This window comes from Sorex araneus, chromosome 1 (assembly GCF_027595985.1).
Source record: "Sorex araneus isolate mSorAra2 chromosome 1, mSorAra2.pri, whole genome shotgun sequence".
Taxonomy (NCBI): Eukaryota; Metazoa; Chordata; class Mammalia; order Eulipotyphla; family Soricidae; genus Sorex; species Sorex araneus.
This window is the reverse complement of record NC_073302.1, coordinates 322,223,123-322,231,652: the sequence shown is the minus strand read 5'-3', so window position 1 is coordinate 322,231,652 and position 8,530 is coordinate 322,223,123.

The following is an 8,530-nucleotide window of genomic DNA, read 5'->3' as shown; positions in this document are numbered from 1 at the left end:
TACATATAACTACTGCATTCGGAGATGTTCATTGAATTGAGGGTAAATGGAACATCAGGAACTAGTCCATTTCTCATAAACATTGTCTTCGTGAGATTCAGCTGCAGTCTGCCCATTCCACAGACACAGTCGAAGCAGGCCAGCATTTGTGCCACTTGGTTGATATTTGGTTTTATGAGAACGATGTCATCAACGAAGTGGAGATAGTTGTGACCATCTATCTTCATTACCACTCCTGCCCATTCCAGTCACCACATGATGTTCTTGAGGGTGGCACTGAAGTGTTTCAGTAAAATGGTGTCGCCCTGGCAAACCCCTCTTTGCCTCTTTGCGTCAATGATCACTTCTTTGTGGAATGGTGAGATTCTGGTGTTGAATCTGTAATAGAGCTCATGGAGGATCCTGATGTATTGATTTTGAACACTCTGTTTGGCTAGGGCTTCGATGACTGCTTCAGTCTCAACAGAGTCAAAGGCCTTGTTTAAATCTATGAACGTTAGACAGAGTGGCATCTTGAACTCTCGCAAAACCTCAATGAGCTTGGTTATCCTGTGGATATGGTCAATTGTGCTGAATCCTTTTTAGAACCTGGCTTCTCACATGGTTGTCCTTATTCTAGTGTTCTGCCAATCCTATTATGGATGATTCGAGTGAATAACTTGTAGACTACGGACAACAGGCAGATTGGGTGATAGTTACTGATGTCATGGATTTCTCCCTTTTTGTACAACTGGACGTCCCTGCTGGTTTTCCATTGGGAGGGAACCTTGCATTCAGAGAGGTAGCGTGTGAAGAGTGAGCCAGTGTATTGACAAGTACTGGCAACAGATTCTTCAGGTGTTCAGGTCTGACCTCATCTAAACTGGGTGTTGTATGTGTCTTTACCAATTGAATGGATTGTCAAATTTCGGAAGGGAGAACACTGGGAACTACATATCCATCCTGCGGAATTTGGTATGTGGGCAGGTGGATGTGGCTATGGAAGAGATCCGAGTAGAAGTCATGGATAACCTTTTCCATTACCCTTCTGGAAGATGCCATATATCCATCAGGACGTCAGAGAGCAGTCATCTTGGTCTTATAGTTGGCGAATGAAGGGGGTGCTGTGAATATTTTTTCCCAGCTTCTGCCGCATCGGCCAACACTGCTACTCTTCACTCTTTGAGGTCTTCCTTTATCACTTCTCTGCACAGCTTTGTCAGCTCGGATGTTAGCTTGTGATTGCCTGAGGCTCGCTTCAGAACATGTTAGCGAATGAGATTGAGAGTTTCCGAAGACGGGCGACTTTTTTTGGCTTTCTCTCTCTCTGCATTCCTCACACAATCATGGAGGTGCTATACCAGTTGATAATATTCCTTGTCAATGTTGTCAATGATGGCATCTTTCCATATTGCTGCAGTATTGCCAAAGAACTCCTAGTTAGTGGTCGTTCTGAGAGTTCTCTCCGTAATCTTTGCAGCCCTTCCTCCTCACTCCGTGAAGTAGAATTTTGCATGAAGGAGACAGTGGTCTGATCCTGTTTGGAATTTTGGGACAACAGCGACATCGGTCAGGCAAAACCATCAATTGAATATGATGTGATCAACTTCATTGTGGAACTGCCTACCAATGTTTAGATTCAGCTTTCTAGAACTGTGAGTTACCATGATCTTGGTCAACATGATGAACTCAGTCTCTTACCCTGTTCATTCCATTCTAAACCATGGGTCCTGATATGGAGTTCTTCGGGTGACCTAGGTCCTATCTTGGCGTTAAAATCACTGACAATGGCCTTGCAGAAGGTGTGGTCCACATTATAGAACTTCTCCAGCTCCAAGTATAACTTCTCAATTTCTTGTCATAGTTGGGATGTTGGTGCGTGGACAACGAAGACAGTAACTGCCAGCAATGAGACACTTTTATTCAATTATAAGCGTCCAATTTGGGTTCTTAGGCATTGTAATGAATCAATGCTCATGGCCAAGTTCATGCTGACAAGGACACTGACACCACTGATGCATCTACTGTCGCATGTTCTAAGGAACAGTTCTTTTCCAGTGTCGAAAATGGCGTGATGTGTTCAATGCCTCTTGTCTCTGTCAATGCAATTACGTCATACTTGATCTTCTGTGTTTGACCATCAGGTCTTCAGTAGATGCTTCCAATGCCAGTGTACATGTGTTAAAACTGCAAGCAGTAATTTTAGTCCTTCTTTGTTTTGGCAGCCTAGTTCAGCCCTGAGATATTATCACCCTCTCCTTGTTCATCCTTCTTAACGTTGCTGTATTGGGGTCTCTTTCAGGGTCAGGTGAATGAGGCCCATTGCTGTTAATGTTTTTGGCATATCAATACACCATGGGTAGCTTGCCAGGCTCTGTCATGTGGGTGGGATACCTCCATAGCTTGCTGGGCTCTCCAAGAGGGATGGAGGCTTTTAGGGCGGTCTCCAACAGCCATTATAGGTGTTCTGATGGTTCACACCATATTTGAACCCCATCAAGTATGGTAAGGTAATGATGGAAAATGGGTAGGAAGTGTTTATGATGTGTCATATGGCTGCTTTGCAGCCACACAGTTGGATAATCGGCCTGGAGCATGGTAGCAGTTGGTGGAGGTCGGCCTATGAGAAATTTATCTGGTGCCTACAATGGTCTTATGGCTGTGACACCTGGATCGCCGGAGATTGGTGGAAGCAAGCAGAGGATCTCTGTTTCTTAGTCCCATTTAGCCTAGAGTCCAAGGTCACAAAGTTCCGTATTACCTGGTTCTGTAAAAAAATGATAATAAAAATGGTGATATGTGTTCGAGGGCTCTCAGGGCGGCGCTCTCCATGACCCAACTGCTGCCACACTCCAGGCCTCTTTTCCGGACACTCAGTCCAAGCTACATGCATGAGTGAAGTCCCGCAGAACCACGTAATATGGAACTTTGTGGCCTTGGACTCTAGGCTCAACAGGACCCGGAAACAGAGATCCTCTGCCTGCTTCCACCAATCTCCGGCAACCCAGGGGTCACAGCCATAAGACTCACCCTGCTGGCACCAGATAAATTCCTCATCAGCCAACCTCCATGACAGTATATGTAGATACATGAAAATATGAATGTTTGTATAGTAACTAAAGAAAATACCCAAAGAAGAAACTTTTAAAATGTTGGAACAATATGAATTTCAAAATATTTAAGCTAAGAATTTCAAGCATAATTTGTCTTCTTTACCCTAAGCCATCACATTTGTTCTATCTGGTAATCTTCTAAAGACCCTGTATGAAAGAAAATATTTGCCTCTATGGGACTATTCAAGAAAAACATCCCTGATTGCATTCAGTGATAGTTCTAGGAAAAATGTCTCATTAAGTCAAAGCAGGTTAAGTAACAGTTGGTGCATAAAAATTTTAAATAAGGATTTCAAAGATGTGTATCTGTTTCCTGACACACCATTCCTGTCTTTATAACCCATTTAAAATTTATTAGAAAGAAATAATTTAAAATATAATAGAAGCACAATAGTTGAATAAATTTTAACATATTAGACAAATTTTAACATATTAGACAATCCATCAATTCCTTATTGTATAGCAATTAACCACATGTATTATCTGGTTGTTCAGAATCACTTAATTATCACAAATCCACTCATAAAAGAAGACACTAAGGACTGATTATTTAACATCCACCTATGCACTTTTCTGCTTCTATTCCCATTCTCGTGTTTATCATGATCTCGGCTTGAACTCAACTATACTGAGTGCCACCCATATACCAAACTGCAAAAGATCAAGTTATCCTTTTTTTTTTAAATTTTTCATCACCTGTCATGTATGATAAAATCTGTATAGCCATGTTCCCTTTAATAATACATAATTGCATATGAATAAACTATCCTCAAGTTAAAAGATCTTTTATTTTATTATTCAGTAGTGTGTAACTGTTAATCTGTTTTTAACTGAAGAGGGATGGATATTGTCCATCTTATAAAACATTGAAGCAGAGTTCTCCTGAGTTTCAGCAGCTAAGTACAATTTTGCATATGAACGTTTTCTTGTATTTTTACAACTGAAAGTAAAACGAAACAGTGGCCATCATACTTAATCATAAATTGATAATATCCCTTGATAAGAGTAAGTCAAAAACTATATTTTTTAAACATAAAAGATTATACATCTTTGGATGAAGGGAGAATAATTAGATAAAAATATGAATAATTCTGGTTGACTGAGAATGTAAAATGGTTTGATCCACAGAATCATATGTGATCCCTGTAACATGGCCATTAATAACACATGAGCCCAGAACCAGGAGTAAATTCTGAATACTGCCAGATATGGCTCAACTGCCTCAACCCAATGAGATTTAGAAATAAGATAGTAAATTTAATTTATTTAAAGTCACTGCGTTGCTTATACCAATTAACAGGAATCAGTGCAACAACACAGAGACATCTTTAGTATATTAAAATTTCCAACTAACATTAAGATAGAGAGAATATGTATGTTTGGAAACAATGCATTGATGCTGATAAAGTTTAAATTTTAAAATATTTTGCATTGTTTAAAAAACACTGACAATAAAATTGTTTCATTTTCCATGTTTGGTTATAAAAATAGTAGAACTTTTTTTTTATTTGGTGAAGACTAAAACTTATTTTAATTGAATCACCATGAGATACAGTTACAAGCTTCCATGTTTGAGTTACAATCACACAATGATCAAACATCCATCCCTCAACCAGTGCACATTCCCCACCACCAATCTCCCCATATACTCCCCCTTTCCCATTCTGCCCCTGCCTCTATGGCAATTTTCCCTATACTCTCTCTCTACTTTGGGGCATTATGGTTTGCAACATAGATACTGAGAGGTTATCATGTTTGGTCCTTTTTCTACTTTCAGCACACATCTCCCGTCCTGACCGATCCCTTCAACCACCATTTTCTTAGTGATCCCTTCTCTATTCCAGCTGTCTTCTTCCCAAACTCATGAAGCAGGCTTCTAGCTATGGAGCAGTGGTCCTGACCCTTGTGTCTACTGTCCTTGGGTGTCAGTCTCATGTGAGTGCAGTCCTTCTATATCTGTCCCTCTCTTTCTGACTCATTTCACTTGACTAAAACTTCACTGTCACTGTCATCCCATTGCTCATCAATTTGCTCGATCAGGTACCAGTAACGTCTTCATCATGAAACTTGTTACTGTTTTTGGCATATTGAATACGCCATGGGTAGCTTGCCAGGCTCTGCCGTGGGGAAGACTAAAACTTAGGCTTTCTAAAATCTTAATTCAAGTAAACCAAAATATTGAAAACGTTATAAATTGATATTCCTTTCAGCTTAGTATTTTATATGTTAAGTATATTTTTATTTTACTTTCTTTTTGTTGGCATTATTTTTATTGTTATAATATTGGTGTCTGTATACTTGTGATGTTGGGATTGTCATTCGTGTCTTCTGACACACTGGTTGGCTCACATATTTGATTGAAAAGCTCAGATGTACTTGTTTCACATAAGCTGGGAGTTGAACATACTTATGGTGCTGAAGACTATAGTGGTAGGTCCTCAGATCAAGCTTATATATTTAAGACAAGAACTCTACCACTATCCTATAAGCCTGAGCTTTTATTTGCATTTTCAAACATTTTTATTATTAAACACGCACCACTATCTGTTAACCCCTACCACCCTTGCTTCTTTTCCTCCTTCTCTCTATAGCGTCAGTGCTAATGTTAATTTTCATGGGTTAATTTTTGTTGTTATGTTTCATTTTGTTAATTTTTATGTTATGTGCATGTGCTTCAATTCTTTATACTGTATACATAGGCGAGATCATCCAAATATGTATAGTTCTTCTATCTTGTGTTACTACATACCATCCACTTGTGTTCCTTTCTCTTTGTTGCAAATAGTTAACTACCCTGCCTTTTTAATAGCTGCATAAGATTTCATTATGTATTTATTTCACGTATTCTTTATCCAGTCATATGGGAATAAATACATAAGCTGTTTACATATCTAAGTTATTGTAATTAATGCTACAACAAACATTGGGTTAAATATAACTACCACCATGATTTAGTGATTTCATAAGTTTTAGATAAATACCTATAAATAGGATTATATGATCACATGGTAATTTTATTTTTTGTCATTGAAGTTAAACACTGTTTTGCTTAATAGGTGTGTACATTTATTCCTGCTAGAGTGCATGATGGTTCCTTATAATTCATACTTTACCAACTCTTTTTAATACTCTATATTCATTTTAATCCATTTCAAATACATGAAGTGAAAGTATATTGTAGTTTTTATTTGTCATGATAAGAAGATTTTTTTGCTTTTTTTTCTTGTGCTTAGTAGCCATATCCTATGTCTTCTTTTAGGAAACATCTATTCATCTCTTTTGCCTGTTTCACAATCAGTATGATTGCTTTGTAGTTGTTGAATTTCATGAATTCATTCCATATGTGTATATATGCTGGATAATAAACCCTCATCTGATATGTAATGTGGAAATATCTTCTCCCATTCAGTATACTGCCTTTTTGTTTTGCTAGTATTTTCTTCTGCTGTACAGAATTTCTTATTTAATTTAGCCCCAGTTGTTTCTTTATGCTTCTATTTCCTTTGCTGTTAGAGCTAGAGATTTCTTTGGTGTTAGTGGTAGGCTGCCAGAAGCCAGACCTCTAGTATGAGTGAGAACGCCTTATTAGAAAAGTTTGCCCGGTGGACACATTGAGAATAGGAAAGGACAAGGTGTTTTCTTTAAAAAGACCCAAGCTGTGTGTCTAGGACATAAGAAGGGGCTTTCTTGTTTAGTCAGACCAACCACTGGATGCCTATGTTTAATGAAAGTAACATTTCTATGTCCCTTTAAGTAAATTATTAAGTAAAATAAATGCTATGTCCCTTTGGTTCTTAATAAATATGCTTTTCCAAGCTTCTATCATCTGGCTAAATGTCTAAACCACCTTATATCTTGTCTGCAAGCTATCTGAGTGCCAATGTTTTTATGTTCTGCTTTATACTCTATCATTTTTTCTATCTTGTGTATATTTTATAGTTTTGAATCTTACATTGAATAGTCATTTGAGAATTAATAGCAATGTAAATATAATATGTGCATCAAATGTTCGTTTCTTTGTAGAATAGTTTCATTTTGATTCACAGTGATTTATAAAGTTGCTGACAAAATTGCAGGCATTCAATGAAAAGTAGACTTTTAACAGAACATTTGGAAAATATCAAATAGAATAATTAGAGATCTATTAGTTTATCAGTATATGAACTGAATAACTTTTTGTTTTAAAATATGAGATCACATTTTAATTAAGTGAATCTTAAAAAAAGGCAAACAGTAAAAAAATGGTAAAATACATTCAAGAAATTCATATCTAAGAAGTTTATACTATAAATTATTGGGTTTGAAGAGATAGTACAGGGGGTAGGATGCTTGCCTTGCACTTTACCAATTTCTGTTTAATCCCCAGAGCCCCATAGGGTTCCCTAAGTACTAGCTGGAGTAATTCCTGAGAGCAGAGCCAGGAGTAACCTGTGCATATTGCCGTGTGTGACCCCAAAATAGCAAGCAAACAAACAAAAATTGTACTATACTTTGTTTTCTTCTCATTACATTGAGTTCAAAGTTACATTTTATTTATACAGGTTTCTTGATTTCTCATTAATTGTTATTGTTTATATATTTAAAACTCAACTATTTATTGTCTTAAAATCATTATTTTTTATAAATCTATGAATATTCTAATATTTCTCTTCAGCCTCAATATCATAATAAACATTTTAAATTATCTTTTATGAGTAAAATATAGTTAAAATATGCTTCTTTAAGTGATAATGATAAAATTCAAGAAATCATCTTTCTGTCATATGTTTTGTGAGTATGTATATCTTGTGGAATCTAATTAAGTAAAGTAGATGCTGAAATACCATTTGTTTATAAATCACTAAGGTATTATTAAATTCTCTTCAATTTCCTCCTTTTTTCCCTCTCGCATGCTATGTTAAGAATATTTGCACTACTAGAAAATCTGATTATCCAAAGCCAAATAGACTGTCCTTGACTTCCTTCAGTAAACCCTACAGTGTCAGTGAGATATGAGAAAGGTAAAATTAGAAGTGAAATAATAAAATATTTGCTCTAATTGGGAAGATCCAGATGAATTCTTGCCTGTATGCAGTATACCACTGAAGTATCCATATGGAAGCTGGTCATGCAGGCAAAGAGCCTTAGGGAGTATGAAGGAACAGCAGGACTCTGGCACAGATTTGGAAGATACAAATTTAAAGTGTAGAAGTATGCTAGGGAATTGAAACTTGATGTTCATGAGGCCGAGGTTAGGCAAACATTCACTGGCAGCATTACAATATGAGTTAAACACAAAAACATATTCTACAAATCTTGATAATCAAAACCAGATCTGAACCTCTGCCATTTATTTGACCTCAGTTCCACCACACCTATAATTGAGTCCATTGTAAATGAGACATATGAAAACTACTAATTTATCCAAGGAATTTGATCTAAATGATGTTCATGTTGTC